The 27,867-nt window shown below is 43.9% G+C and overlaps 1 long non-coding RNA gene across 1 annotated transcript in view; it reads right to left on the reverse strand.

The window, feature by feature from the left end:
- Positions 1-27,867, reverse strand: part of LOC138491639 (uncharacterized) — a 317,517-nt gene that overhangs the window by 27,214 nt on the left and 262,436 nt on the right. The window contains exon 2 of the long non-coding RNA XR_011276053.1: positions 2,442-2,469. This is a non-coding gene — a long non-coding RNA (uncharacterized lncRNA). The remainder of the gene's footprint in view (positions 1-2,441; positions 2,470-27,867) is intronic.

A 27,867-nucleotide genomic window follows, 5' to 3' on the forward strand; every position in this document is an offset into this window, starting at 1 on the left:
TGTGTTCCCAGGCAAGAGGTGCATGGGGCGGGGCAGCAAATGGAAAGTGGGCATAACAGGAAGTGCAGTGTGACCTCCAGAAGTAATTTGGTACACTGGTGGCACAGAGCTGCTACAACCACTGTGATGCAAGAGTGAACAGAGGAGCCATTTAGAATACAGACATGAACGCAGCTTTAAGAGCAGGCTCTATTATTCCTCCAGCATTCAACCATGACCTGATACTTTCCATTATCGTTCATGCCTTAATTAACTCAGCCCTCGGTCGCTAATCATTTAAATCACTAGGAATGCTCTTCATAAATTTCACCTGCTTAAAAGCCCTGCCATCCTGCATATCAGTCACAAAATAGAAAGTATCCAAACTAGATTACTGATTTATCTAAGCCACCCAAAGAAAAATATCCAACATCTCCTACTTGTAAGGAACAATGTGTCCCAGGTGATCATAGGCCTCAAACGTAGGGACTAAGCTTTTCCTGCTTTAAATCATACACATATGGGGCAACAAATAGTCCACAAAATGGTCTGATTCACAAGGGCGTTTGCAAGGTAGCACGAAAATACCTAGCCAGCTTGTTGAACCACTATATAGATACTAGATCCCTTGGTTCAGCATCTTCCCAACATGTGCAACTGAAAAGTCCTAGAAAATAAGGACCAGGCCACATTGGTCTCAACCCAAAGCATCGCCTCCCAAGCCTAAAATTATTCATGGCCCTAAAAGATGTAAAAGACCAGCAAACACACAAAGGCCCCTCAGCAGAACATTATTCGTGCACATCCTAAATGCAGCATACTAACCACACCTACCCATTTCATGATAATCACTAATTCTTAGAGCACTTATCCACCGGAGCACCAATCATGGCACACTTTCTGAACTTCTCAACCTGCAAAAACATTTAGACTTTGAGAGAACTCTGACTGCTCTGTATTTACCCTACGCTTGCCCATCCTGTCACACCCCATCTCCCCTCAATCTGCACTCCTTCCCCTTAGGTCTTACTCTATTCTGGCCGCTCAAGCATGAGAGCAGGCTAATTCTTGTGTATCTTGGCGCATTGCAAAAGCATGAAATCAATATAGAAAATCAGATAGCGTCCCAAACCACTTGCCACTGAAAACGGACTGTATACTAAAATACAGTAACACACAAAAAGTGGGACACTGAGCAGCTCCCCGAGCAAGTGGAAAAACATTAATTGTAGGTGGGTCACTTAAGCAGCATATATAGGTGAGAGGGGCCATTAGCATGTGAAGGGAGGGGCGCGTGGCAGGCGGTGAAGCCAAATTGTGAAAAAACTAAACTATTTGCCAGCTGCAGGGGAATGATTTCCAAAAAGACGAAGGCAGAGCATCTGGGCGTAAATAACGATTGTGTTTTGTGAACTACAATGGTTGCACTCTGTTGATACAAGATGGTGATGGATAATTTTCACAGTCAAACAATGACAAAAATAGTGAGCCACCATGCTACTTCTAACAAAAGTAGGGAACCAATTTTCAACATTTAAAGCACATTTAAAGCATGAAATCTCATTAATTGTATGAAAAAAAAGATATCCAACTAGAAAAAATAGTTTTCCAAACAGAATTCTACAAAAGGTATCATTGAAATTGCATTTCTCTTATTTTGATGAATATTCCTTTAAAAACAGTAAATGCATTTGACTGTCCCGTGTGTAAACTTAGAAAAAAACAATCTAAGCCAGGCAATGTGCTTTTTAACAGTAGCCACCTTGTTTGAGTCTTTCATTATGTTCTATCCCTCAATTTGGCAGAATGTCCCAGTAGAAGAGAGCTCATGGTTCTGGGTGGGGGCGGGAGGGGGTGAGGGGGGAGAGTGTACTTTACATGCACTCAAACCTTAGAGCAAAACAACTTAAAGGTTACATTTAAGACATGACACTGATATTCTATTAAAAAGGGGCCCATTTTATGGACTTGAAAACGGAACATAGTGTGGCAAATAGACAAAGAAGTTACTATGTTGATTCCAAAGTCACTCCCGAGAGGGCTATTTGAGGCACACAAAACTTTGGCCTATTCCCGACTTGTCAGGAGTACATCAGAATTACCCATTAGACCACACTGTTCAGGAGTAAAACAAAGTTACACTAGTCCCTTTTTTGTGAATTACAAAGCCCTCTCCAAGGTCAAGTCAGATTGATTAACATCTTGTATTTAGTAAAAGTGTCAATTTCGTAATTATTAATTATGACTATGCAGGGGTCTCTTTCTCCAGGTCTTGTAGTGTTTAACTAGATTGTGTTTCATTTGTACTTAAACATTAACATTCTTCATGGCAGATACACATGCAATAAAGGTGCAAGGGTAACCATGCATGGTGGTAGTCTAAAATGAAGTTGCATAGTTACCAACATCTGGGGCAGAATCCTACAAACTGCTTATTATATCAAAAAATAGATTTCACCTACCAGGGTTGAGCCTTCTTCCTTCACTTCCCTAAAATAAACATACGAGATTTAATATATTTTTGTTCAAGGGAGAATATGCACTTTTAGTTATGCTAATCATGATCACCCGAAGAAGCCGTTACTTCACATGCCCGCTATTCTTGTATGGCATAACCGTTAGCAGAAACTATAACATAATAATGATATCTCTTCACATTTTGCCATTCTAAAGAGAATGACTGAAGCCATACTCCATACAGTCTGTGTGTGTGTGTAACTGCTTGTGCTGCCCATCATTCCAAACAGAGGACCCTAGAAACTGGCACATGGTGAGGGTTCATTTTCATTCAAAATGAGGAGTTGCCGAAAATGAATAGAGGTCTCACTGTAGAATTAGATATTGCAAGCACTGCCATTCCAGAAAATCAACCAGGATTCCGTTTGTTTCCTTTCACTTTTATCACATCAAAGAACTTCAGGTGCAAAAAAAAAATGAAAAAAAAGCTTTAGTGAAATGTGCTTTTAAGCATTACTGCTGGAACAGGGATCAAATTCAAAGTGTTGTGAAAGCGCTCTGGAAAAGGTTTGGTAGCAAAGCAACATGCTATTAACACCAATTTACATTATGCAATTTGATATTTGTATTGCACTCAATTGTTATGACTTCAAAGGGCTTCTGTGGGGGAGGAGGGATAGGGAGTCTGATAACCAGTCTGTGAAAACAATGTGGTTGGGAAGATGGAGAGTACCATGGATTATACCAAGACTCCCAAGTCTTGAAAGTTATAGAATGTTAAAAGATCCAGCGCCAACCCCATAGGTCTTGAATTGCCAGCAGTGTATGCCTCAAATAGTGGTTGTATTTTGATGTCCCATTTAGTATTCAATTCAAATTTCAATTAAATGTTTTATGAGGTTTTATTTAACCAAACACTTATCACTAACGCCACATACAAAAGAATTCTGTTATTTATAAGTGAACAAGCAAAGAAAAAAAGTCACTCGTTTCAACCCATCACAGGTTATCAGGGTTCAATTGAGACTATTTGTAGATCTTGAATACCAGCCGACTAGCGTGTATTTGAATTAACTTGATATTTAGAACATTCCAGCCGAATGCAAAAGAAATGTGGCCTGTGTTCCTGATGCTGTCTTCTACGCCTTAGATTGAGTGAATGGGCTCACTACATTACACCCATTTGAATGTCTTGTGTACAAATAGTGGAGTGTTCCAAGCTTCTATATTGTGGGACCTCTTACAGGCTCCTTCGGATGACTTTCCTCGTGGGCACCCATGAGTAAAGCCCTAAATCTCAAGCTAATTTAAATGCAAGCTATTCAGTTTGTATTCGGTGCAGATTAGTAAAGCGATCTACAGATAATTTCTCAATTTAGCCCCGATGAAAACCTGTAATAGGTTGAAACACATGTTGGCTTTTTCTTTGCTTGTGCAGTTAGAAATAACAGAACTTTCTGTATGTGGATTTAGAGTGAACAATCCGTAATAAGTGGTTTAATAAAACCTCATTAAACATAACATTGAAACAAATAACCAGTATTTGAGGCATATTGCTGGCAATTCAATACCTTATATGGTTTTGGTGCTGGAACTGGAAGATGAACTATAAGGAAGAAAGAATATGATTAGATAAACGAAAATGGACTTGTATAGGACATGGAAAGGAGACTAGGGTGAAGGACTATGAAGAGGGAATAGGACAGAACAGGGACCTATAAAGAGACAAGTACTATGAAAAGGAACTCGGATGATTAAGAGGGATGACGGTGACAAGATAAGGAGGAAGAGGTACTAGAATGAGAAAGAACCAGGATGAGGAGGTGGAAAAGAAACCAATATGAGGAACTATGGACAACAGCAAGAAAGAGGCTACGACAGAGCACAGACCTGGGATAAGAGTCCAGGGACTAGAAAGAGGTATAGTGACTATGAACTGGAACTAGGAGGAAGATTAGATCAAGGCAAAAAAAAGGACTAGAAGGTGGAAGAGGAACAAGATGAGGAAAAGTAAAGCAGGGTGGAAGATTAGGATGAGAAAGAATGCCTAGGATGATGGATGAGGAAGCGGGGCTCAGAGGACAGACTTATGGATTAATGTTTAAGAATTGGTGACAAGGCAGGCACTCTGTTGCCAGTCAAGTTTTCCTGCATTAGCTTCTCCTCAAAACGCACGTTTTCATGACTCCATCAATCTTCACAGAGGCTGTGTTTCTTTGCTTTTTCAGGCAGGTCTTCATTTCCTTTTCAGGTGTGGCAAATTAATTGACTAAGGATTCTGGTACTTGTATTTTTCGCACTAATTTTTCTTGCAGGTGGCTGAAAACAACTCCCTCCATAGCACAAATCTTCTCCTTGATGGGGGAGGGGGAAAGCCATGGTTGTGGCTCTCCATTGTAAGGCATGATGGCCCTGTTGCCTTTTGAGCCCGTTTAAGATTAGTAATACTTATGGATTAGTATGCATAAAATGGTTTAGAATCATACAATAGGTTAAAGAAGAGGGAATAGCGTTAGAGACAGTATGAGGAATAGTGACTAAAATGAGGGCTAGTACAAAGAACTGGGAGTATGACGGACAAGAACGAGAGACTAGGAAAAGTATGATGCCCTAGTACGATGAGGGGGCTAGGAAGATTAATCAGGACAAGTAGGAGGCACTAGAACCAGGAAGAGGTACTGGGTGAGTGAGAAGGAATGATTTGATGAGGAAACTATTACAAGGATGAGGAAGCAGAACAATTAGGACAAGGAAGTGTGACTGACAAGGAATTGGGAGGATATTAAAGGGGAACCAGGTCAAGAGTGAAGGAAGTGTGAAGAGGAACATGAGCAAGATAAAGAGGGACAGGGTGTGGTGACTAAGATGGAACAGCACTTCGTAGACATCAAATTAAGAAGAGAGGATCAACGCCAAGGAAGCAGGCATACAATGGGGAAGCAAGATGAAGTACAATTCTACAGGAAGGGAGACTATTTATTGGGTATTTATAATGCGCTGATACAGCAAAAGGTGTTTGAATGCGCAACAGGGGAGCAAAAACGAACGGTCCTACTAGGTAGGCATGGTGTCATTTGGATTGTGCAAGTGTAGTAGCAAGAAGTGTAGGGGGTGGGGAGTGCCAGTCCGGGAGGAAAAAAGGGCCCATGGGTTCGGCAAGTGCCAAGGCGAGGCCAAGTGGACAAGTGCCAAGGGAATGCAGAGAGTGCAAGGAAAGTAGGTCCAAGTGCAAGAGACAGGGCTGGAAGGCCTCAATGGGGAGCAGGCCCAGCCAGGCTAGTGCAGAAGAGGCCGGAAGGCCAAGTTCAGTGTGAGGGGGAGGGGGGGGCTCAAGGAGGGCATGAGCCCTATAAGATAAAATCCCTCAATGCTCAGCAGAAAAAATGCAATCCACCAGGCGGGGAAAGGCTCAGCACACCTCTTGCAAGGAGAACAGTATTTCCACAAAAATAAAGATGCACCAGCAAAGAGCTCTGCTGCCGAGGAAAGTTCTGCCAAAATGGGAACTAGCAAGACAAGAAAGCATCAGTGACGTAAATTACATACATTACAATTTGAAAAGGCTGGTTGGCACAACCCTATACATAGGGGATGTAAGGCCATTGTCCCAGCTCCTTATATCCATCTTCCATGTGGGCTCCTCACATCAGCTGCCACAAAGCTACAATTGCTTATGCAGAGAAAAACTATGCATTCTCGATCTCCAACCTGTGGCGCATTTGGTACTGCAGAAGATTCAAGGTCACTGATTCACACACCCCAGCTCAATACCAGACACAGGTGCCCGTCCAAGCTCCCCCACACCCCCACGGCACCTCACAGCACACATCATGTGACTCATGATGAAGGCAGCTTCTGATCGATTGGGGTCAAACAGCTTTATGGTCGGGGCTCTGGGACTAGTTGGTACATTGGAATTCTGGGGCCTTGGGACAGGGCACTATTACTTAGGTCTGGGACGGAGAAAGGTTGAAGGCTCAAGCACTCCTAGTCGTGGGATTGTGATAATGACATGTCCTTACACGCCTGTACACAAGTGTTTCGTTGGGACCTCTTGCGGAGCACATTTCTGCTGGGGACTGAATGCCAACGCAGGCAACATAAAATATCCATAAATCTCGGCCCTTTCTCACCGGTGCCCATGATCTAACTTCTTGCATGCATTTGCTCGATTCCAAGCTCATTGTCTGGGCCTACAATCCTAGCTGCAGCAGAGTTAGACCTATATTCCAATATGGCTGCTACTTTCTAAGAAAATGGCATCTGGTCCACAATGTACTCCATACCGGAAGTATGCACTAGCCCACTTAACTGTGCCCACTTGCCCACATTCCTGTGTCTGCCTCATCTGAAACTGCTTGGGGCAATCACCCCCCTCCTCCCACGTTACTCCTTCCCAAGAAGTATCAGAAGGAACCAGGCAGCCAGTCAAAACAGGCAGAAGGGGAGATTTTAGGACTTTACCCGGGGCTCAACATAAATCACAAAAGTGAGTTGACAAGCACACCAACTCTTTACTTACTACACATTTTACTTCAAGAAATTAGCGCCGTCAGTGAACACATTTATAGATTTAGTGCTGTGCAATTTCGATTTTCCTGCATGCTTAGGCTAGCAGTTTATTTTTTACAAATCCATTTGGTAATTATTTCTCACACACTTCACTTTAAAATAAACACAGGGTGACTTAGCTGTTTGTTTTCAGACCACCACCTCCTCTGTGGTCTCGGTTGGGGAAGCCTGACAAAAACATGAATGATTCAGGATTTTAGACCACCCTCCACTGAAAGGAGTGTGTTGGGAAGCTGGATGGTAAAATTTGGGATTTGAGAATTTCGAACACCTCTTCCTTGAAGTCTGGGTCAACAGGACAAAAAGAATTCCAGGCATAAAGTAGTTTACAAAAATGGATTGCTAGAGTTAACTAATTAACATTTTCTGATTAGCAAATAAACCCATTTAGATTAGCAATGTTATAATGTTTAATGTCACAAGAAGCTGTTTGTACACAAGACATAAAACAATACAGCATTTGTGTACCGCTGGAGTAAGACATTACTGAAAAAGAGTCAGGCTTTGCTAATAATTAAAAATTCTGCTAGACCTGCGGATCTCGTAACTTTACCTACTCGGGCTAAGGAAAATGCACTCGACCTTCGGCAACAGATGTAAATGCGCTTTCTGTGCAAGTCACCAAAAATCCACTATGTTTGGCATGCAGCTGCCACCCAGAGGCCAGACATGCACAGTGAAACATTTGATATTTGATGCAAACAAAGTAAAGTTTCATACATCCCCTACAAATGTACAAATGGTATTTGCCCTTCATAAAGCGTACTCGAGTTGGCGACAAGATTTTGTGTGCGCTGGATGAGTTTCTGTAAAAGGTAAGCTCCATGAATGGACACATATGATAAACAGGCTCTGAAACCAGTTTGGCCACCTCATGTTTGTGCTGTTATACAAGGCAATCATAATCAAAGCAAAGTGAGCTCTAGAGGCTAAATACGATGGATGGAATTGCAGCATATCTGTAGATGTACAGACTGGATGAACTATTGGTTCATGGGTATAGCTAGTTGTGTATTCATTATGTAAGAGGAAGGACAGTAAGAGACTAAGCAGAGTGGATGGTGTAGCAGGCAGAACTGGACAAGCTAGGTGGAATATTGTATTTTGTGGCCATCTCACTTTCAGGCTAGCTGGTATAAAGCAACAGGGGTAATGAGATACGATGTACAGGCGTATGGGTTCAGCTCATGAGTTGAGCACCAGTTGCAGATGTATGACCAGTAGGTCACATAACTAATTTTGCCATCCAAAGTATGCAGCTGCGTAATCATGTACATTTTCAAAAGTGTTCACTGTTCTACAGGAAACATATTCCCCAATAAAATGAAATCTAGTTGACAACGAGATTCAGCTATACCAACCTAAACTTTACTATAAAGCATGGACACTGCACTGTTTTACAGTAGCAATACTGCACTTATGCATTATGTAAGGAATGGAATTGCAAAATATAAAGCCTACTGGTCTTTGCCAGACAGGATTTAGTTGGCTTAATACAAGTGTAATCCCGATTACTCCTGGCCTGCAATTGTTAGAATAAAAAAAATTAAAAAATAAAAACAACTAGCACGCCAACACAAACCATGGCACCTTGTAGAGGAGACGATTACTGCAGTGAACAGAGGAAACAAGGGTGGAGAGAGACCCAAGGTCAAGAGGAATGCAGGGCGAGCTGTGCTTTCACTGAACAGGGCAACTTAAATAGCTATTTTTGCTTCACAAGTGTCAATTTAATAAGCAAACCTACAGAATTGCATAGCAACTGGCTATACGACACTGCTTATTTTATACCTTGGAATTACCCAATTAAATTATAGGCTATAGTTTCAGCAAACACTGGAAAGTGAGGTTTGTTCATTTCGGATTTTAATAAAAAACAGACCCTCCAGCTTATAGCGATTTTGTGATCCCGCAAAATGCAGCGAAAACGGTAGTTTTGTGCAAAATCAGCAAAAATTACTGTTTAAAAAAATGACTCTGGGTGCCAGGTTCTCAACTTTTTTTTGCAAGAAATTAAATGCGCCAACACACCTCATCACTTGCGCCTAAAAAAAGAGCAGCCCAATCCACAAGGGACACATGAATGGGCCATTTTATATGTGCGCCCATTCAGATGGCCTTTTTCACCTCCTTGATCAAATAAAGTAGCTTTTCTGCCAATTTAAAATCGCATCACTCATTTCCAAGCAATATGCACTTTTAAGCCTGAAGGGTCTGTCCCTGTGAAAGGTGCTGGGAGCTTGCAGAACACTGTCGGGAGAGCGATTCTAGTTAAGGTACTACCCATTTTGATGGAAAAAATGTATCGAATGGTACAATTTGACCTATTTCGTCTAGTACTATTCGATCGATTTTTATAAATACTTAACATGTGTTGCGGGGGCATCACCCGCTCCCCAAGTTCCGTATTTGGGTTAGGGGGTTGCAGGGGTGTTCCCCACTTACTCAAAATTGGAGGCGGGGACAAATAAAAATGAAAAAGGGACCCTGCAGAGTCGGATCTGACCCGCATTAGAGGGACGGAGCTGACAACGCAGGGTTGCAGGGGAAGCGGCAGCGACCAAGCAGTTAAGTAGGGGAGGGGGTGGTGAAATGTACATTTTGGGTTGTTTGGCTGAAGTGCAAATCAATTTGCGGTGAAATGGACTATGGTCAATTCCGCCGCAAATTATTACACTTCGGTCAAACAACCCAGAACACCATTCAAGGCAGCTGGCCAGCGCACAATTTGCACTACAGCTCAATCCTGTGGAAATGCGCCGTCACCTTTGAGAATAAGGTGACCTGCTCATTTCCAAAAATGGGTTGTCTAAAAAGAGCATATCCTCAGCTCTATTTTTAAATGCCCCATTTTTTGAGGTTCTGGGTCAAAATCTACATTTAAAAAAAATAAAAAAATGGTTACACTAGAGTAATGGGTGAGATGTGAAGTGATAGGCAATAAAGCAGAGGGAGAGCAGTGGGTCAGAGGAGGAAGCGGTGCACAATAGAGCAGAGGATGCGGTGGGCCCGAAATCTGAGAGCGAGCGGGGGTACAGAAAGTAGAGGGAGCATGTGGTCAGTGAGCCAGAAAGCAGAGAGGAAGCGGTTGGCCGGAAAGAGGCAGTGAGCTGCAGTTTGGGAAAAAGGATAGAATGGGAGAAAGGATGCAAGATGCAGAAGCAGCACAAAAGAATGAAGGACTTTACATTGCGGGAGGAATGGAGTGTAAGGTGTGAGTTGGGGTATGATTTGGAGTGAGGCAGGGGATGGGCAGTGCAAATTGTGACTGTGAGTATTTGTATGACAGTGAGAGGTTCAGGAATGCAAGTTGTGATGGGGAGTTGGTGAGAGAGGTGTGTGGGTGGGGGATTGGAGAACAGAAGGGAAATATTTTCGGCATTACAACTGATAATGATCAATTTAGTTAATACTATTAAATAGGCATGCACATTAAACCACAAATGTAGACAAATCAAACACTGTTCTGCCAAGCCAGAGACATCTGGGACTCTTCCTATTAAAATACAAAAGATACATAATGATACCCTGGCTCTCTTGTAGCCTTGCACTCTGCCTATTTCCTGCAATGTGGCAATCTTAAACCCTCCAGTTAATACAAAATGTCCCGCAAAAATGCCACAATAAAGGTTTGTGCCGCAAAATTTGCCATTTCATGCCGCAAAATCCTGGAAAGTCTGCAAAAACGATCACCCCGTAGTGTTCCACTAAATAGGAAATTAAAGTCACATTTTAAATTACATAATGACAGTCCTGCTCTCTGCTACAACTTTGCTCTGCACTGTGCCCTGTGCACCTACCTGCAATCCTCCTGTACCCATTGCAACTAATGCACCTTGTGGCACTCTACAAATGTATTGTCAATCATGCCCACTGCATTAATGTGCCTAATCGCACCCACTGTATTGCCAAATTAGCTTATCTGGCACATGTATTGTACTGCTATGCCATTGACCACTGCTATGCCAAGACTTTAGTCAACTTATTTTTGCTAGAACTAGTCTATTTCCACTGCCAGACTACCCTATCTTGCACTTGTATTGTACTGTTATGCCATAACCACTCTAGCAAACTGATCTTTGTTAGGACTAGCCTATTTAGCCACTGCCAGACTAGCCTTGTTATCACTTGTACTAGCAGCCTACTGGCTTTGTAGTGCTCTGCACAAGCCACTTCAGTCAACTAACCGCTCTTAGACATTACTGTCAGACGAGCCTACCCTACTAACTTAAAAGTGTACTACATTAGCTCTACTTCGCCTACCGACTACACTTGCCTATCTCAGCATGCTGACTACTAGTCATCACTTTAGTGCCTTTAGTGTCCTATTCTCACTCAGCCTTGTGTGTTTCACCTGGCTCTGCCTTCCTCACCCTCGAGGTCTACCAACTCCTACCTACTTGAAGGCAGGAAACCCATGCACTATGGCACAATCTAGCATCCCCATCTCAGGCCCAATCCCAAAACACCTCTGCCATAGTTATCAGGGATGCTAGATTACGCTCCAGATTAACGAAACTATGAACCTACCTCTAGATCTCTGCACCACGTCAATCAGAAAACCAATTGGCGCACCAACCAAAACTACAAGTACCTACCCTATCCTTAATAGGTCAAGCACTCACCCCACCATCCCCAAGACCCAATCCACAGCACTACCCCATACAGCTACCACTACCCGCAACCTTACAGGCGCCTTAAACTCCAGATCACTGGTTGCTCACACCACTGAGATATCCGATCTTATCCAATCTGAAAATTATGATTTCCTGGCCACCACAGAATCCTGTTACATGTTGCTGCTGGCCGTGCCCTCATTATGGCCATTCCCAATGGAAACACCATTCTAAGAGCCGATAGAAACAGCACAAGGAGGAGGTATAGCCCTCATTGTCAAATCAAATATCTCGATAAGTCTAGCCCCTCTCGATATTAAATCATGCGAAATTCTCACAGCCAAACTATATACAACTCCCAAACTCTCACCATTCACTTGATTTACAGACCCCCAGGCCAGATTGGAAAATGAGGATATTTCGACTATCCTCGCCAATCTAAAAAACTCTACCCAAGTCATCTTACTAGGTGACATCAACCTAGGCTTCAATGACCCTAAAGACCCAGACGCCTCAAGAGTGGCTAACATTCTGACTGACCTTGGCCTCACCAAGAGAGTACTCCACCCTATACCAAAGGGAGAATACTTTATTGGGTAGCAGACTAACTGCAATGCCTTCATCTCGTCAATCTCCCCTTAAATCTGGACAGATCATCTTGTGCCATTCTCCCTAGCAACTAAACGACTTACCTCTACCACCACCCAGTTGGCCCGACCCATTCCAACTAGGGATAAAAAACACTACCCCTGACAATTTACTCTTTGATTCGTCCTACCCTCAATTCTCTGCTGGAAAATCTGGGCCCAGAGGCCTTGGTGAACGAGTACAATAAAATCATGTCCACTTCACTAGACTAAATTGCGCCTCTTAAATTGCAACCTAGCAAGCCCAAAGCCCTGATTAACTCCTGGTACACACCACACCTGAAAACTCTGCGCTCAAAAAGACAATGCAAGGTATCCTGGAGATTACTACTCTCCAAGGAAAATAAAAATGGAACCTCCACACATTATCTGCCTTAAATGCGAAACTTATAACACCAGAAATGCTCAAGCCAACTCAAGTATAAAGGAACTTTGTTATCTTGAAGGAATTAGAAGTCCCTATTCCAATACCTGACAATTGCATAAAAGATAAACCCTGGTACTCTAACATACAGCAAGCTTTATCCTACAAAGTCACAACCTTACAAGCCGAAATTGCTAAGAAAAAAGCATCACGAATCCCAACTACCTACCCCAAAACTTCTACCACTTCATCTATAGACAGTGCTTGCCCTCCCCGCTTTAAATTCTCCAAAGTCCATCATCGTGACTGAAAAAATCCTATCGCTCAAACCCTGTGTCAGGGAGATCAATGCCCTGCCTAACTGATAAAGGACGCTGCCAGGGATCTGGCCCCTTTTATCTGCTTCATTCTCCTCCAGCACCATACAGAGTAACCTTAAAGAATCCTGGGTGCTCCCACTACTTAAAAAAACAGATGCTAAACCCTGCCATCCCCACCAACTACCGACTGATCTCAACAGTGACCTTCCTTTTGAAATTATAGATAAAATGGACTATTTACAAATACAGAAACATTTAGAATCCAACCATCTGCTTGGTGCCCGCCAGTCAGGCTTTCGGCCTCAACATGGGACTGAAACAGCCTTAGACTTAAAAGCCCAAATGGACGAGCTCAGGGATAAAGAGAAATCAGGCCTCCTTCTCTTGGACCCATCGGCTGCATTCGGCCTTGTAGATCAAGGGCTTCTTTGCAGCCATCTGGATTCGGCGGCTCACTTTTCTAAAGGAGCCATAGTATGGATTGAATCCTTTCTTAATAGGACCATGCAAGTCTACTCCCCTACTGCGACCGCGGACCCCACCACATGCAGAGTGCCTCAGGGATCATGCGTCTCTCCTACCTTGTACAACATCTTCACGAAGCCCCTTTTCGATGATCTGGACCATCTTGGTATCACCTACTCAAACTATGCAGATGATACTCTGGTTCTCTTAACACTTACTGGTGATGACAAGGATTTGGCCTTGGTGAACAATGTATATCGTCATTCAGGCATGGATGATTACCCATGGACTAAGCCTGAATGACGACAAGACACCTCCTCAACCCTCAAAAAATCGGGACCCAGATACTCACCTTCAACATTGGCAGCAACCTCATCAGTCACTACTGAGGTTAAAACCCTCGGTTTCTACCTGACCCGACCCTTTCCTTTAACAGGTTAATGCAATGGCATCAGTCACAGCATACACCCTCAAACTGATCAGAGCAGGCAAACATTTCTTGTCAATTAACAGCTGCATTACCTTGGCCAGAGCACTGGTTCTGTCGAACCTGGACTACTGTAACTTTACATTGGGGCCAACAAGGAAACCATCAAAAAAATCCAGCTCCTCCAGGACAATGCTCTCAGAGCTGCACTTGGAATTTCCAGGAGAGATCATCTCTGAAACCAGAAGAACTGGTTCTCCACACATGATAAAATCCAGTTGAAAGTGGCCTCTCACATACAAACGTCTAAACAATATGGCACCCTCCTATCTGACTGAGAGACTCACCAGAAAAACCCATATAAAACCTACCAGACTATCAAGCTCTAACTGCCTCTTGGTCTCAAGATTTAAACTCTTGAGAGTTGGGGGTCGCAGCTTCTCGGTTAAAGCAGCTCAGTTGTGGAACTCCCTACCCCCTCCCTTGCGAGTAAATCAATCCTACCTTCATTTCCAGCAGAAGCTTATAAATTGGCTCAAAGATTCTGACAAGTAACCCGCCAACCTTCTCACGCCTTTGTATATGACAATGTAACTAAAACTGTATCTAGTATTATGTATTTTGCCTATGTGCCTTCACTTTACTCTGCATCTTATTCTTTGGATTACTTTACTCTGCATTTTATTCTTTGTATTATGTACATGTACTTATCTATAACAAAGCTGTGAGCTGTCTTGTGCAATGCGCACCGATACCCTTGGGGCTGGTGCGCAATACAAGTAATAAAACAAACATAGGTTAAGGCTCCACAGTCCCCTCCCCCACTAACCACTATAAAGGGAAAGGACTTAAGGTAAGCAGACTCTCTCTCCCCCACCCCCAACCTTTTGGTTTCCCAGGGCTCAGGTCTACTTACGTAGAAAGCCTCTCCTGTATTGGTGGCACCCATGGCATGGGAGCTGGTTCTATGCAATTCCATTTCTTGACATATTGTGAAGCTTAAGCTCTACCAAGCTTTGCCTAGACTACCTTGGGCACTGTTGCGATTGGGTGAGGGAATGCAGTAATTTGTGGTCCCCTGTGAGGTAATTGGGATGTGCAATGCAATGCGATGGTTCTAAATATTGCCATCACTGCATAAGTAAGGAGCGTGCACGTCGCTGTAGCTCAGCTTGTCAATGGACTGCATACTATCAGCACTGGAGTGGTCCCCTGGAGGATCTGTAAAGGAAAGGGGGGCTGGGGTGAGTTAGTAGAACACAGCAGGAAGAGTGCAAGAGAGCAACAATGTGCTGTTGGCAGCTTCAGGTCGGTTAGCGCTGTTCACTGAGCTTGGGTGTGGCTTTCGGTTGGTAGCCGCCAGGTTCTGTTATACACGGCTATGTGTGATTGGTTTTGGTGAAGTTGCTGTGATTTGGTGTGTTTGGTTAGAGTTTGAGGTGTATGAAGGTTGAGATTCAGTGGGTTCGTTAGTGGCATTGCTATCTAGATGTGATGCGCGTTAATATCCAAATTGCTTCTATATTTAGTGCGTGACTATCTGCATTGCCATCTAAATGTGGCCCAGGCTGAGATTCACAAATCCAGTCTACATGTGATCGTCTAATATACATCTTAATGTGGCACTGAACGGGGGACTAGGATGATTAAAAATAAGGATGTTAGGAGGAAGCGGAAGAGACTAGAAATACAAAGAAGGGACAAGTACAAAAGAGCAGGGGCATGGAAAAGGAACCAGGACTAGGGTGAGGAATAGGGATGAGTAAGAGGGCATAGAACTGGGAGGCAGGGCAAGGAGGAAGGGCTAGTAAAAGGAACAAAAAATAAGAACTAGGTCGGAGAAGATTAAGGGGAGTAGGATAAGGAAGAGGGACCACAACGATAAGGATAATGATAATTTAGTCTAGAAAGCAGTTGAACTAAAGCTGAGCTACACCCCTTAGTAATATATATGTAAATCTACAATTTGAAAGCTATGTGGTTGGCAAGCTGGAGATAAGGATCATACCAAATATGTAAGCTCAAGTTCCATTTAGCATTAGTCTTATTTATGCATAAAATACTGTTTATTTTGATGTTTCATTCAGTATTCAATTTTAAATTAAATGTTTTATGAGGTTTTATTAAACCAACACAGATTGTTCCCTCTAAAACATACAAAAGTACTGTTAGTAAGCAAAGAAAAAGCCAACATTTGTTTCAACCTATCACAGGTATCAGGGCTAAATTCAAACAGTATCTATAGATAGCCTTCCTAATCTGCAACAAATACAACTTTCACTTGGATTAACTTGATTCTACCTTAATGGAAAATAAAATGTCTGTTCCTGAGACTCTTCTAAATCTTCGATTCCGAGGGTGTTCCAAGCTTCTGTATTGGAGGGACCTTTTTTTAGGCTCCCTCCGATGGCTTTCCTCGTGGGCGCCCACAAGGGAAGCCCTAATTATCAAGTTAATTCAAGTGCAAACTATTCAGCTTGTATTTGGTGCAGATTAAGAAAGCAATCTACAGATATTGTCTCATTTTAGCCCTGATGAATAGGTTGAAACATGTGTTGGCTTTCTTTGCTTGATCAGCTAGAAATAACTCCTTTGTATGTTGAGTTACAGTGAACAATCTATTAAGTATTAACCTCTAAAAATTGCATTGCAATTTGAATTGCATACTGAATTGAGACATCAAAATTCAACCAGTATTTGAGGCATACACTGCTGGCAATTCAAGACCCATGGGTTTATCAATGGAAATTGATTTTTAGACTTTTTACAATAAGGATAGGCAAGGAAGATCAAGAATGAGGAGGAAGAGTAAGAAATGAAAATGACTGGTCTAGGACACGGAAGGGAGACTAGGAAGAGGGAATAGGACACAGAACATGGACTATTAAGAGACTGGTACTATGACATGGGAATATAATGATTAAGAGGAATGCTCCTAATAAATGTCACCTGCTTACAAATGCCCCACCCTGTATATCAGTCACAGGTACACAGGACTGCAAAATGTATCTCACCCCAAGCGATCTTAGGCCTAAAACTTAGGGACTACGCCTTTCATGCTTTAGATCATAAATGCTACGTATGGTGCCACAAATAGTCCACAAAATCGTCTGACTCACAAGGCCTTTTGCAATGTACAAAACACCTAGCCAGCTTGTTGAACTATCATAGCTACTAGATCCCTTGGTTCAACATCTTCCCAACAAGTGCAACTGCAAAGTCCTAGAAAATTAGGACCAGGCCAGATTAGTCTCAAACCAAGTCATCACCAGCCAAGGCTCAAAATTCATGACCCTAAAAGATGTAAAAGACCAAGCAAAAACACAAAGGCCCCTCAGCAGAACATTCCTGCACATCCTGAACCTCCAAAACACACCATACTAACCACACCTACCCATCTCATGATGAACAACTGGCACTTACCCAACGGAGCACCAATCATGGAACATTTTTGGCAATTCTCACCCAGCAAGAAGTTAAGACTGAGAACTGACTGCCCTGTATTTACCCTACACTTGCTCATCCTGTCACACCCAATCTCCCCTCAATCTGCACTCCTCCTTCCCCATCTCCCTTCTTAAAATATCTTACTCTATTCTGGCCGCTCAAGCATGAGAACAGGTTAATTCTTGTATGTTGGCACATTGCAAATGCCCAATAAAGCATGAAAGCAATACAAAAGAATGTTTTTTTTTAGAAACCAACAAAAAAATCTCTTCTCTTTCTACACTCCTTCCCGCTCCCTTCGTTCAGCTGACCACTTCCTTCTCACTGTTCCTCCTTCCCTGTGTGCCCCCTCCCATTTCCGCTCCTCTCAGCTCCTGCCCCCCTGCACTGAACTCCTTACCTCTCAGTCCACTCTATACCTACCTTCTCTTCCTTCCGCACTTCCCTGAAATCTCTCCTTCTCCATACCCTGCCATGAAACCCTCCCCTCCTCATTCCCTCGAATCCTCCCTATGATCCTCTACCTTCCCCTTCCCCGTACACTCCCCCATTCTCGCCCTTATTCCCCTTCTGTTTCCCTCCTCCGTCCCTTCCTCACCCTTCCCTCAGAGTTTAATTGCTCTACTTACTGTTTTGTTGGTTTGATTCATAATTGTAAATTGCTTCGACTTTTATGTTATATGTATCCAGTTAAAGTGTAAAGTGTTTTCGATTAAAGCGCTATATAAACACAATACAAATAAAAGCATCCCAAACCCAAATAAGCATAAACTGCACTGAAAAGGACTGTATAGTAAAAAATATCGAAAGACAAAAAAGGGACACTGAGCAGCTACGTGGGCTTTAAGTGGAAAAACATTAATTGCAGGTAGGTCAGCTTAGGCAGTAGATATATGTAAGGGGCCACTAGCATGTGAAGGGAGGGGTGCATGGCAGGTGGTAAAGCTGCCAGCTGCAGGGGAATCATTTCCAAAAACATTGAGTAAGAGCCCCTGGATGTAAAATATTTGTGTTTAGTGAACTACAATGTCTGCACTGAGCTGAATGATTCGTGATGGATAATTTTCGCAGGCAAAGACAATTTAGTGAGCTATCATTCTACTTATAAAAAAAGTAGGGAAAACAGTTTACACTTTTCAACATTTAAAGCATTAAATCTTAGAAACAATCGTACGAAACAAGATAAACCCAAGAGGAAAAAATAGATTTTCAAACATTCTACAGAGTTATCATTGAAATTGCATTTCACTTATTTTAATGAATATCCTCAAAAACTAGTTATGAATTCACTGACTGTCCTTGTGTAAACTTAAAAAACAATCTGAGAAATGCTTAATATGATGTGCATAATAGTATCCAACTTGTGTGGTTCTTTCATTATGTTCTATCCCTCAATGCGGCAGTATGTCCCACTAAGAAGAGAGCTCATGGTTCTACTTTGGTGAGGGGGGGGCGGAATGTACTTCATGCACTCAGCTGCACAATTTAACGGTTACATTTAAGACATAGCACACTGATATTCTACTTTTTAAAAGGGCTCATTTTACGGACTTTAAACGAACATCAGGAGGCAAATACACAAAGAAGTTACTAGGTTGATCCCAAAGTAGAGGCACACAACCTGTGGCCTACTCCCGACTTGTCATGAGTACATCAGAATAACCCTTCAGAACATACTGTTCAGGAGTAAAACAAACTAACCCGGAGTACCTATTTTTGTGAATTGTAAAGCCCCCTCCAAGGTTAAGTCAGATTTACTGAATGCAATTTTTGTAAGTCCTCCTTCTCAATCAGAGGCAAAGATGTAATTACAGAATTGCCACTTGTATTCTCATTAATATCAGAGGAACCTGCTACCATAATTATGACTATGTAGTGGTATCTTTCTCCATGTCTTGCAGTTTTTTTTTAACATATTGCTTTACATTTGTACTTAACCAAGGCAGATGTCCATACTGCAGACCGCCAAGCAATAAAGGTTCATGGGTAAGCATACAAGGTGTTGGTCCAAGATGAAGCTTCATGGAAGCTTCATAATTACCACATCTGGGGCAGAAACCTAGACTGCTTATTATAACCAATAAAAAAAATAGATACCTACCAGGGCGGAGCCTTCTTCCTCCACTTCCCTAAAAAACAAAGTGGAGATTTAAAAGGGAGAATATGCACTTTTAGTTCTGCTAATCATGACCACCTACATATCACCCAAAGAAGCCGTTGCATAAAGTGACCACTACTACATTCTCTTCAGTTTGTGAGTCTAACGAGAATGACTACTTAGAGCGCATACAGTGTGGGTCTGCATGTGCTGCCTATCACTCCAAACAGAGGACCCTAAGAACTGGCATATGGTGAGGGTTCATTTTTATTGGGCACATCGAGAGTTGCCGAAAATGAATAGATGTATGTATTTAGAATTAGATTCCGTTTGATGGCATCCACCGCCAACATTTGAAAAAAACTTCAAAAAAGACAAACTCATCAAAGCAGCACTAGTGAATGCCAGGTCTCTTCCTGCCCATGCTCTCGACATTGCTGACTTTATAACCTATGAAAACCTTGATGTCCTCGCAGTCACTGAAACCTGGCTCAATGCCGCATCCGGCCCATCTCTTGCCCTCGCAATACCTAATGATTATGCCATCATAAGATCTGACAGAAACACCACTCAAACAAAGGGAGGCGGACTTGCCTTCATATACAGAAATACCTTCGACATCAAAATCATCCAAGATGCGCAAATCCCGTCTGCCGAATCCTTGTCAATTAAGCTACCCCTCTCACCCAACCACACGGCCACCGTGCACCTCATTTATCGACCACCAGGACCCATCGCCTCCTTCACAGAGGACATTGCATCACTTATATCCATAAACACCAAACCTAACTCGCAAACCATCCTACTTGGGGACTTTAACCTCGGTCTCAATGATCCTAAAGACACCAATGCCCTTGACTTAGCCAATTCATTATCTGATTTGGGTCACACGCACATCATCCACGAATCTACCCATATTAAAGGTAGAACTCTAGACTGGCTCTCACACATCAACTGCTCTATTGACCTCCTATCCAATGACCCATGCATCTGGTCAGACCACCACAAACTAACCTTTGCTATCAAAGCTAACACTACTCACTCAGCGCCCACCATCGCCCGTGCCATCCGCACGAGAAATAAGAAAGACATTACTCCCGACAAACTCCTACCTATACTACTCCCCATATTGAATAACATTGATTCAGATGCAGACCCTACAGCTCTAGTGGACACCTACAACCAGGCTATACTTAAAGCTCTGGATTCCATTGCCCCGCTAAAACTGCGGAAACCGAAACCACAGCGTCACCTTAACACATGGTTCACGCCTCAGTTAAGAGAACTACGTAAAGCCAAAAGAACCGCTGAGGCACTTTGGAAAAAACATCCCACAGCACCGAACAAATTTGAACTAACCCTAGTATCCTCTAGCTACAAAGAAGCCATACTCCTAGCCAAAAAAGACTCCTATAACAAAAGGATTACACAAGCGGAATCCAATACTAAAGAACTCTTCAAAATACTCAAAGAATTAGAATCCCCTATTGCCCCGACTGACAAAGGTATTACTGACGCACTATGGTGCAGCAACATCCAGAAAGCCTTATTAGATAAAATAGCTTGTCTACAATCCAAAATTAACGCAAAAAAATCTGTGCTATCTGCAGACCCTAACCACAAACAACTGCCTAACATACCTCCAACCCTCCAAACGACTTGTAAACCTTTCAGCTTCTCACCCCTTTCAACGTGGGAAGTAGAAAACATCATCAGGAAACTGAAACCTTCAAACTGCCAAGGCGATGCCTGCCCTGCCCCGATTGTTAAAGCAGCTGCACACGATCTGGCGCCATTCATTACCAATCTCATCAATGCCTCTTTCAAATCTGGAATAGTTCCTGACAATCTTAAAGACGCTTGGGTCATTCCACTCCTCAAAAAACCTACGCTTGACCCAGCTAACCCGTCTAATTACAGACCAATAACGACGGTACCTTTCCTATTAAAAATACTGGACAGAGCAGCCTACCTACAAATACAGGCTTATCTAGAAGCCAACAACCTCTTAGGGCTCAGGCAATCAGGCTTCCGACCAAGACACGGTACGGAAACTGCACTTATTGACCTTACCACCCAGATCCAAACCTTGAAAGACCATGGCAAACTTGCACTCCTTTTATTGCTTGACCTGTCAGCAGCGTTTGATTTGGTTAATCATCAAACACTCTGCCAACACCTGAAATCTGCAGCCCACTTTTCAGATGCAGCCACGGCATGGATCAGTTCCTTCCTGGCGAACAGAACCATGAGGGTCTTCTCTCCCACAGATTCCGCCGAGCCGGCCCCAGTACCTTGTGGTGTCCCGCAAGGCTCATGCGTGTCCCCGACACTTTATAATATATTCACGAAACCCCTCTTCGATATCCTAGACTATCTGGGTGTCACGTATACCAATTACGCGGACGACACCCAGATACTCTTTCCTATCACGGGTGACTACGAAATAGACAGTACGACCCTCAATGAAATCTATTCAGTTATACAAGCATGGATGGCACACCATGGCTTGTGTCTCAATGACGATAAAACCGAGCTGATTATCTTGGGCACTCATGCCAAACTTAAAAATCTCAATCCCTCATTCAAAGCATTTACCATTGATGGCAATCTCATCTCAGTCTCTAATAACACTAAAACCCTTGGTATATACATTGATGCTACCTTATCCCTCTCTAAACAAACCAACGCAGTAGCGTCATCAGCTGCTTACACCTGCAAGCTTATCACTGCATGCAGACCATTCATCTCCACACCCAACTGTATCACTCTAGCGAGAGCTCTAGTCCTTTCCAAAATAGACTACTGCAACGCCCTTTACTTGGGCACCAGCCATAAAAATATTAATAAACTACAAGTAGTCCAAAACAATGCTATCAGAGCTGCCTTGAACATCCCCAAAAAAGCACACATATCTGAGACCAGACGTAACCTACGCTGGCTCCCTGTCAAGCACAGAATATCCCTGAAAACGCTTGCCCTCACACACAAAGTCAGGGCTAACCTTGCTCCAGCATACCTCACTAACCACTTCACACCACACTCCGCCTTGAGACCTCTTAGAGCAGCCCAAACTAACACCTTGACCATACCGAGATTTAAACTCCTCAACTCGGGTGGAGCTAGCTTCCCGGTACAAGCATCCAAACTATGGAACACCATCCCCCCACATCTACGCGCAGAACCGTCATTCAACCGGTTCAAATATAGCACGAAATGTTGGCTCCATAACACGGACTCCTGACAGTTTAACTTCCGCGCATGCACTTGTTTATTATGCCAGCTCCTACCTGTAACTACTTTGGAACCTGGCCGACTGTATTGTTTTGATTGCATACTGTATTGTTTTGATTGCATACCCATGTAACTGTATCCTTCCTGTAACTGTAACGTAACTCTGTTTAACCCTGTAACCAGCTCTACCTTACGCGCCCATATGCCCCAGGGCCTGGCTGCGCTTTATAAATAAACTAAATACAAATACAAAATAAAAGTGAAAGGAAAGGATACAAAAGAACTTCAGGTAAAAAAAAAAGCTTAAAAGGATAGTATAGTGAAATGTGCAAAGCACTACTTCGGGACCAGGGATCAAATTCAGAGTGTTGCAAAAGTGCTCTAGAGAAGGCATGGGGAGCAAAGAAACACATCAGCAATTATTTATGTTATGTAATTTGATAATTATATAGCACCCAACTGTTATCGCATTGAAGGGCGGTGTGGGAGGAGGCCCGTCAGATAACAGACGTCTGAAAGCAATATGGTTGGCAAGCTGGATAGTACCAAGGAGCATAACAAGACAACCTCCGAGTCGTTATATAATGTTAAGATCCAGTACCAAAACCACAGGTCTTGAATGCCAGCAGGTTATGCCCCAAATACTGGTTGTATTTTGATGTACCACTCAGTATTCAATTTTAAATCAAATGCTTTATGAGGATTTATAAAAACCAAACACTATAAACAGATTGTTCACTAACTCAACATACAAAAGTTAAAGTTCTGTTATTTCTAACTGCACAAGCAAAGAAAAAGCCAACATGCGTTTCAACCCATCACAGGTTATCTTGGCCGAATTGACACTATCTGTAGATCGCTTTCATAATTTGCAACGAATACAAGATCAATAGATTGTACTTGAATTAACTTGATACTTAGAACATTCCGCCCTAATGGAAAAGAAATAAATTGTAGCCTGTGTTCCTGAGACCGTCTTCTACGCCTTAGATGCCGAGTGAAAATGGTTTGGTCCTAATTGGGGTCACTACAGTCCAGGTACATTACCTATTGCAATGTACAAATAGTGTTCCAAGCTTCTATATTGAGGGACCTCTTTCACTCTCCCTCAGACTGGGGGGCGTGGCCAGCACGTATGGCGTAAAGACGTGCATCCTGCGAAGCTCCTGCCCTGGATCCTTTGGCTGATTGCAACGGGCTAATATACCCACAAAATTAGCAAAAAGGCACTCATATTGATAGGGGAACCTCTCCCCGCTGCAGCAACCTGACTCCCGAGCAAAATCAGAGTCGGCATCACCTCAAACGAGCCGAACACAAAGGCGCCCCTGCAGATCCAAGATGGCGGCGACCGCTACAGCTTTGAGTGCCACCGAGTGAGCGACGAAGCTACGACGAGACCGGAGGAGGCTGCCTTCCCCTCCCCGTGCAGTGAAGATCTAGTTCCCGGCTCCTAATCAGACCTCGGTCCCACGAGGATTGGAGGAGTCACTACGGGACTGCGCAGAGTTGGGACCTGCAGATCGTCTGCTGCTGTCGACTGGGAGGGAGGAGGAACACGCGCGGGCTATATTGAAGGAGCTGGAGGTGTGGACCTCCCTCTGCCGCCCGACCACACAAGACGCTGGGACTCCCTCCGTCTGCAACTGGTGACCTAGAGTGAGGGAACAGCCATCAGCTCCCCGCGAAAGTCCAGAAGCACGAAGGAGCGGCCCCGCACAACGGGACCTGAAATCTATTCTCGGCGAACCGGACCGCAGAGACAAGCGTGCGGCCTGGAGCTGGACCCCAATACCAAAAACAGTGAGTGGCTCCCTTACATCCTCCCCCACCTGCTGTCATGGACATATAGGTAGAAAGAGTGGGACTATACAGGAGTGTGCCCACTTAACCAGCATGAGGTGTGAGCACGGGGATTTGAACTAACTGCTAGGCCAACCTCTAGAAATCCATGGCCTCAGCCCACAAAGTAAACACCTCGACACAGCTCGCTAATACGCTGGGCGGGCTGCGGCTAGTGTACCCTTGACGGAGCTCTACTTAACCACAAACTGAGAAACTGCACGCAATTGCAGGTGACCTGTGGTCCCCCCCACACCCAACCTCGGAGAACTTCTAACGCACGTACTCTTGGCTTGAGATCCCTCTGGCCTGGTTGAACGTGAGAGACACCACACCGCTGCAGCCACACCGGAGCCAGGCCGTAGCTGAGAGCACAACCCAACACTACCAGGAATACCCCCTGGGCCACTACTAGCAGTAGTCTGAAAAGCTGAACCCAACCCAACACGACCAGAACACGCAACAGGGAAGGGTTCTATCTCTAGTGCATCACTGAAATCCAACATTTATATAAGCACCCATTGAATAGAGCGGTCGACACGGCGGCCCCGAAGGAAACAATGTCTCCACCTAGAACCAAAACGAAATCCACAACAATGGACTCTTATACGACGGTCAGGCCCAAACAATTGCCACAGCCTGAACCCATAACCGCTGATGAACCATCACATACGGAAACAGTGACTAACGATACACATGTTCTCCAGGCCATTGCAGCGCTCCGCACCTCCATTGAAAACAAGACTGATGAAATTAAAGCTGACATGCAGCTTATGCGTTAAGGCGCACGCATCCTGACCGAAAAAGTGAACGCCAACAAAGCCACTCTACAGGTCAATGTTGAAAGCACCACAGATCTGAAGAAGCGAGTCCAAGACCTGGAACAAAAAGTGGCAAGATTAGAAACCCGATCCGAGGACACAGAAGGTCGCGCAAGGCGAAACACTGGGATTTTAGGTGTTCCCGAAGATATGGAAGGCCCGGACCCTACAGAATTTATAGAGACAATGCTACAGCAAGAAATTGGGGCAGGAAAACTCTTGCAAGGGTTCTCAGTAGACCTTGCCCACAGATCCCTCCAAAAACGCCCTCCACCAGGCTCGCACCCGTGTCTGATATGCCCCTGGAACCCTGGCAAACAAACAAAGTCCCTTGTTCAAAACACCCTGACTCCGGGAGCCCACCCGGTAGATTACGAAAACCACAACACCCCCCGTAAAGTGACATGACGATGAGAATAAAAATAATGACTTGGAACGTAAGAGGCCTTAGTACTTACCTTCGCAGAAATAGAATCATGTCCCATCTACACAGAAAAGGGGTAATGATAGCGCTTCTACAGAAAACACGCTGCACTGCAGAGTCTATGGCCAAACTCCGGGATCATTAGGGTGGGCAGGGGTACGGAACTGCCTATTCTAAGTACGCTAGAGGGGTCTACACATGGACCCACCACCAACTTCCATTTCAATTAACCAAAGCAGTAAATGACCCAGAGGGCAGTTGTGATACTGTGGGGACTCAGAGCAACAAGAAATGTGCATAGTGAACTCCTACCTCCCCAATAATAATATTCCAGCCCACTTCGACTCAATGTACGCCAGAGTCACACCACACAGAAACAGCCTATTCATATGGGGTGGGGATTTCAATTGCATCCACAATCCAGAACTGGATAGATCCTTACCCTTACCCAAAGGCCCATCAGTGGCCACGACCTCATTAAACACCATGACGGGTAGATTGTACCTGGCTGATGTGTGGATGTAAATGCACCCGCAGGCACGTAACTACTCTTACTATTCGTCCCCCCATGGCCTCCACACAAGACTAGATTATGTCTTTGTAGGTAGGCAACACTTACCCCAAATGGAAGATGCACAATACCTGGGTAGAACGATCTCTGACCACTCCCCATTGGTGGTAGAATGGAACCACGCTGGCCCCAGACCACCCATTCCCATGTGGCAAATGCCGGTGGAAGCCCTGAAGGACCAAGCTTTCAAAGATGAACTACAAGATTTGATAGACGACTACATAGAGCTAAATATGGGAAGTGTAGACCTCGTGAGCACCGTACAGGGGAAGCCCTGTAAGTAGTGGTTTGCGGTGAAGTCATAGCGAAGGCTGGAGGTGTAAGAAAACAGTTGCGAGATGAACTGACACAAAGAGAAAGGGAGATAGAGAGGCTTGACACCAGTCCCTCAGACCCACAGCAACGGGAAGACAAACTCAAAACCCTTAAAGCTGAATGTACGAAGGCCTCGGATAGACTGGCTAAGTTTGATTACGCTACCAAAACAAACAGAGCGCACACGGAAGCTGACAGGCCCAGCAGACTTTTAGCCTGGCTCTGCAGAAAGGAACATCCCAGACACACTATCACCACACTCCAAGACAAAGACAGCAACATACACCTAACCCAACACAATATAAACACCTTTAAAGACTATTATGCACACTTGTACTCACATAGCGATGGAATCCCTTCAGACCAGATAATGGACATCCTAGAGGAGATATGATAACCTAGACTCTCCCCTACACAAGCCGAAGCCTTAGATGCTGACATCACTGCAGAAGATATAGCTGAAGCAATTAAATCACAAGCTACGTGCAAGGCCCCAGGCAGTGACGGATTACCCCCAGAAGACGTATGGCCCCTCTCTGGTCCCACTAATACACGAGGTCTTCCTAGAAACATACAAGCGAGGCATTCTACCTGACAGCATGAGGGAAACCCTAGTGATCCCAGTCCTCAAGCCAAACAAACCGGCTAAACAATGCGACTCATACCGACCCTTGGCCATGCTTAATTATGACGTTAAATTACTGACCACAATCCTAGCTAAAAGACTCTCCAGACTTATAGGCGACATTATCCACATAGACCAATGCGGATTTGTGCCAGGACGCAACACAACTATGAATTTACGCAGACTCCAAACATATTGTCGAACAAACGGACCCGAATCCCAAACCCTACGCCTTACTGTCGCTAGATGCCATTAAGGCATTTGATTCTATATATTGGGAATGGTTGTTGGCGGTCCTAAAGGAATTTGGCTTTGGCCCAGGTTTTGTTAGATGGGTCAAAATACTATATACCAGACCAAGGGCTCGTGTAAAAACTGGGAGATGTGTCAGAGATATGGGACATATGTAGGGGTACTAGGCAGGGATGCCCGCTATCCCCCATGCTCTATATCCTTGGGTTGGAACCCATAGCTATTTATTTCAGGAAACACTTTTTTGATGCAGGGATAAGACTAGGTGGGACAGACCACATCATTTCGCTCTACGCGGATGATGTCCTGTTAGACGTTAGATACCTTCACCTTAATGTTCCTACTATGTTGGAGGTCCTGTTTGTTCCCTCTAGCAGGACTAAAAGGCAGA

This window comes from Ambystoma mexicanum, chromosome 10, assembly GCF_040938575.1.
Source record: "Ambystoma mexicanum isolate Mex_15411 chromosome 10, UKY_AmexF1_1, whole genome shotgun sequence".
Lineage (NCBI taxonomy): Eukaryota > Metazoa > Chordata > Amphibia > Caudata > Ambystomatidae > Ambystoma > Ambystoma mexicanum.